Source organism: Petaurus breviceps, unplaced genomic scaffold, assembly GCF_028583685.1.
Source record: "Petaurus breviceps papuanus isolate PSGF00001 unplaced genomic scaffold, PetGlider_PUasm1.0 47, whole genome shotgun sequence".
Classification (NCBI taxonomy): Eukaryota; Metazoa; Chordata; class Mammalia; order Diprotodontia; family Petauridae; genus Petaurus; species Petaurus breviceps.
The window spans coordinates 11,856,345-11,862,344 of NW_027186349.1; positions in this window are offsets into that span (position 1 = coordinate 11,856,345).

Sequence of the window (6,000 nt, forward strand, 5' to 3'; positions counted from 1 at the left end):
ATTAGGATAGTTTTCAGTTTCCATAAACCACGAGTTGCGTGCATGAAGCCACGTAGCCAAGATAAAATGGATATGCCTTAAAGATGCTGTTTCTAATTAAACCTAAACAGAGCTGTTAGCAATGAAATTCTAAAGTTCATTTGAGAAGTAGGAAAAAAAGGGACTAATTTCTCTTCATTATAATAAAATAAAATTTACTTACATCCTATAACAGCAGAACTAATTACTCTAAATGGCCAGTTTTCCCCTCCCACCAGATGATATTTATTAGTCCAGTTGCTTGTAATTTATCTGACACCAATGCATTTAATATAATCCTTAATGGTTAAGAGAAGTTTTTATTGTGCAGATTGAGGCCTACTATTTCCTTGGTGACTAGTATGTTTCTCAATTTTTTATAAATAAATACCCTATTACAGGACATTAATTACACATACATCCTTATGAAAACAAAAAGACAAAGAGACTAATATAATTTTAATGTTCTATATAATAATTTGAAATACAAGCAGATTTTAGAACAATGGCTTTTTGTATATCCTTGTTTCATATATCCCCAACTATATACAGAAATTTTCCAATTCCAAAGAATAAAAGTCTTCTGGAAAAAACAAATAACTTTTTGGCCTATTTTCTATAACTGAGAACTTAAGTGAACCATCAGTGTGAAGGGGACAATGATTAAGAAATAAAGTTTCCTTTTGCTTTTTCCCTTTCCTTTTTATTCTTGCCTCTTCCGATTTTCCTAAGACTCCATGTTCTTCTTTCTTACATTATGCTGACATTTTCACAGTAAGCAGTTATTTCTGCTGGTAAGTTGCTTCTGAAAAATACAATGTGGGGTAGAGTTATGATGTCTGGAAAAGTGGCAGAGTAGCCACATACTATCAGAGCTGACTAGCATGGGAAGTGGCCTTAGGGATCAGGTAAGCTAATACTTTCATTTGACAGATAAGGAAACAAATACCATGTGGTCCAGAGTCATAGAAGTGGCATGTTGCAGAATCAATATTTCAACCCAGACTTCTTTATGCTGAACCATCTATAGTGCATATTCATCAAAGGCTTCTGTAGGTGCTGACAAGTACTGAAATAGCATAGGATAAAAAAAAAAACAACCAAACAAACAATTATGGCATTTACTAATACACCAAATTAAGAATAATATAATTCAGAAAAGCAAAGTCAGAGCACTGGACTGTCAACAAGCCAGTCCAAAACAGGAAATCCAATGAATTCAGAATGAGCACTACCAAAAGTATATTCTATTCTAGGTACAACATTTATATGGTTGATACTTAGAAATCAAGATTATAAAATCATCAGAAATTATAAGAAAGCTGAGCAATCTGTACTGGATTTAGAATCAGGAGATGGGTTCAAATCCTACTTCTGACCTGCACCATCTTGGGCAAGTCATTTCATTTCTCTGAGTCTCTGTTTTCATACCTGTAAAATATAAGAATCAGACCACATATCCTCTGAGGTCCTTTCCAGCTCCATACCTAGTTTATATTTTGCTGGACTCTTTTTTTTTTTTGCTTTGCTTTTTTTTTTTTTGGAGGGCGGAAGGCAGGGCAATTGGTGTTAAATGACTTGCCCAAGGTCACACAGCTACTAAGTGTTAAGTCTCTGAGGCTGAATTTGAACTCAGGTCCTCCTGAGTTCCTAGCTGCCCAATTGAAAGACTCTTAAAACTATTTTGATCACTAGAGCTAACAGTGAAATGCAAATTTTATTTCATACTACTGCCAATAAGAAAATCTTATATTTTTACAGTACTTTAACATTTACAATGGGCTTTTCTCATAGCACCCCACCAAAAGATCCTTTTGTGTTACTAAAGAACATACCTGTTGGAGTACTAACAAATAGTGATTAGTCTTTGGAGTACTAACAAATAGTGATTAGTCTTTTAAGCTACGAAAACTTAACCTGAAGTATTGTTTAATTATTTTAATCATGTGCAACAATTTGTGACCCCAATTGGGGATTTCTTGGCAAAGATACTGGAGTGATTGGCCATCATAATTTTGATAATGACTTCAAAGGAGTACATTTCCTGGCTTATCAGGACCTATCAGTTAAAGCCTCACCTTGAATCTTAAAACCCATGATTTAAGGAGAAGGGGGGAGAGAGACCTGTGATTTTATTGGTCTAAGAAATTCCCAGTGAGGAAACTCTCTCTACCAGAGCAAATCAGCACTTTTTCTTCAATTTATAGCCTTAGAGAGGTCCTAGGATCAAATCATATGCCCAGGTGTAGTAAGTATCTGTCACATCAGAGAAGGGATTGTCTCTAAAATACATAAGTAATAGTCAATATTAATATATAGATTAAAGAAGAATCAGAGAATGCTTTCTTACCCTCATTTCAAACCCTGTGAATTATTTTAGTTTTGTTTTGATAGCAAAATCACAGAGACAGCCTTACCCAGTGGAAACAGTTAGCTAGAGATAGCCTCTGCCCAGTCTCATCCTTCTCACTCCCAAAGATGCTTAATCCCACAGGTAGGGATTCATTCCTTGGTTTAAGATTTTATCTTCTAGGGAGTTGGTCTTGGATTGGAGAACTTGGCTTCAATTACTGCCTCTGAACTACTGGCTGAGTGACTTAACCTCTTAGTGTCCCAGGCATCTCACTAATATTATAAATTACAAAAATTATAGGTAGGGACCTCCTTCCTCCCTCCCTCCACCACCCTAATTAAAACAAAAGCAAATGGTAACCCATTTAATCTTATCAGTAAATAGAATGAGTTTTCCATCTCCCTTCTAGGGAGCAAAATAGGCTTTGATAAAGGGAAGTAGGGAACTTTGGGGTTGGTAAAGAAGGAAGGAGGAAGGACTATTGAGGAGGGGAAAGGGAACAGAAAGAAGAGGTATGTGGTAAAGGGGGCAGGGCAGTCCTATGGAAACAAACTGCCTACTTCACAATTTTCCATGTGGCTAGCCCCAAATTCACCCATCCTTTTCTTTGACAAGTGGTTAATTCTTATTCTCTCCTCGGATGCTACAGACTATTTTATGTGCTTGGAAAGTTCAAAATCCAAGTTCATCTTCATGTCTTCCTTTGGTGGATGAGTCTCCAAAATAAATGGGTGTCCTGTAAATTCATCTAGTATCTGAGTAGTGAGACTGAACTGGACTTTTTTTGAGAGAATAACCATCCGGGAAAGATTGTATTTCCTGTTTCACCTCTGGCAAGCTTTTTAAAGTTTTTCCTGGAGGCTCAAAAGCTTCTCCAAACAGAACCCAAGCAAAGGAAAGAAAAAGTTTACATCTAAACTGACCAAAAAAAAGAGTTGAGGGAGAGCCTATCTCCATCTTCAAAGCCTGAATATGAGAGGTCTTGCCGAGTTTGCAGTACTAAAAAACAATCAAACATGATTCCTATTTTTGTCAGTGTTTTTTTTTTCTATTTGTTTGCTATAAATACTCTCTATGGTAAAGATGAATATATTTTTCTTGTAGTTTTTTTTTTTTTACTGGAGTTGCAATTTCAGTGGGTAAATGGAACTCCCACTACCAAATACATGTTGATACCTGCTTGGCAACTTATGGTCTTAAAGAATTATCTACAGCACTAGCACCGAGAAGTTCAGTAATTTGCCCATGGTCACATGTCAGAGGCCAGATCTGAACCCACATCTTAGGTCAGTTCTTTATATATTAAGTCATGATGCCTCTCTTCTGATGATTCACTTATTTGTTAATATTTAGATCATCAAGATAGTTAGAATGAATGAATAAAAAAAATTAATGAAAGCTTACTGTGTCAAATACTGTGCTGAGCACCAGAGGAAAAAAATTAGAGTCAAGACAAGTCCTTGATCTCTGGGAGCTCACATCCCAATTAAGGGCACACAACCCCTATAGCAGGGTTCATTTACAGGGCCAATGGAAAGGTCTCTAGTACTTTTAATTGTTCAGTAGCAGAGTGAATTCCTGGGGTGCAACAGCAGGTCATACAACAATGGAATTTATTGAATTCATTGTGGTGTATGGTTTGAAGTTTGGATACAAATTCATTTTTTGCCAGCAGTCATCCAATTTACCAGCAATCCTTATTAAATAGTGATTCTAGGGGTGGCTAGGTGGCGCAGTGAGTAAAGCCCTGGCCCGGAGTCAGTAGGACCAGAGTTCAGTTCTGGCCTCAGACACATAACACCCACACAAAAACACTAGCCATGTAACCTTGGGCAAGTTACTTAACCCCAATTGCCCTCCAAAAGGCAAAAATAAATAAATAAATAGTGATTCTATTCTCCTTTTTTTGGAGTAGAGACACATAGTTTATATTTAGAGAAAATCTAACAGCAGTGCCTATACCTTAATCTCCTTTTTCATATTAAAATATATTTAGGAATGTTAAAACCCAGGTTGCTTTTTAAAAATGACTCATTTCTTTTTTTTTTCCAAATGCTTTATTAACTTCTGATTTACATCATTCATTTCCATCAGATTTTGAGTTACAAATTTTCTCCCCGTTTTTCCCCTACCCACTGCCCCAAATAGCAGCCCCATAGGATATCCCCTCCTCCAGTCTGCTCTCTCCCATATTTTCTCGCATATACCCCTTTCGATGTTTTCAGTGGATCTCTATGCCCCAGTGTCTGTATATCTTATTTCCCAATTACATGTAAAATAGTATTAATAATAGTATATATATACATATATATATTTGAATATTTGATTTTAAAATTTGAATTCCAGATTCATTCCCTTCCTCCCTTGTCACCCACCCTTACTGGGAAGATAAACAGTTCAGTATAGGTTGTACGTGTGTGGCTAATGCAAAACAATAACATAGTAGATATATTGTAAAAGACTGACTACATTTCCCTCCCTCCTATCCCACCTCCCACTTTTCTATTCTCTACTTTGATCCTGTCCCTTTTCAAAAGTGGGTGCTTCCAAATTCCCTCCCCCCCCAGCCTGCCCTCCCTTCCATCATCCCCCCTCTCATCCCCTTCCACCCCTACTCTCCTGCAGGGTGAGATACCCTATTTACTGTGTATTTCACTCCCTCCTCAAGCCAAATTCAATGGGAATAAGGTTGACCCATTCCCTTTTGCCTTCCTATTCTTCCCCTCCATTGTAACCATTTTCCCTTGCCTCTGCTATATGAGATAGTTTACCCCATTCTGTCTCTCCCCATCTCTTCTCATTATATTCCTCTCTCACCTCTTTATTTCACCTTTTAAGTATCATCCCTTCCTGTTAAATTGGTCCTGTGCCCTCTATCTATGTATACCTGTAAACATATATATATACACATTCATATATGTATTCATATGCCCATATACCCTTATATACAAACATACACACACACACACACACACACACACACATATATATATATATATATATATATATATATATATATTTCTATTTCTATTCCCAACTACTGAGAAAAGTTTCATAAGTTACAATTATTCTTTTTCCATGTAGGAATGTTAATAGTTCAACTTTGATAAGTTCCTTATGATTTCTTTTCCCTGTTTACCTTCTCATGTTTCTTTTGCTTCTTGTATCTGAATGTCAAATTTTCTGTTCAACTCTGGTTTCTTCAGCAAAAATGCTTGAAAGTCCTCTATTCCACTGAATGACCATATTTTCCCCTGAAACATGATACTCAGTTTTACTGGGTAGGTGACTCTTGGTTTTAATTCCAGCTCCTTTGACCTCCAGAATACCATATTCCAAGCCCATCGATCCCTCAGTGTAGAAGCTGCCAGATCCTGGGTTATCCTGATTGTGTTTCCATAATATTCAAATTGTTTTTTCCTGGCTGCTTGTAATATTCTCTCCTTAATCTGGGAATTCCAGAAACTGGTTATAATATTCCTAGAAGTTTTCTTTTTGGGATCTTTTTCAGGAGGTGATTGGTGGATTCTTTCAACCTCTATTTTGCCCTCTAGTTCTAAAACATGAGGGCAGTTTTCTTTGAGAACTTCCTGGAGGATGATTTCTAGGTTCTTACTTTGATCATGGCT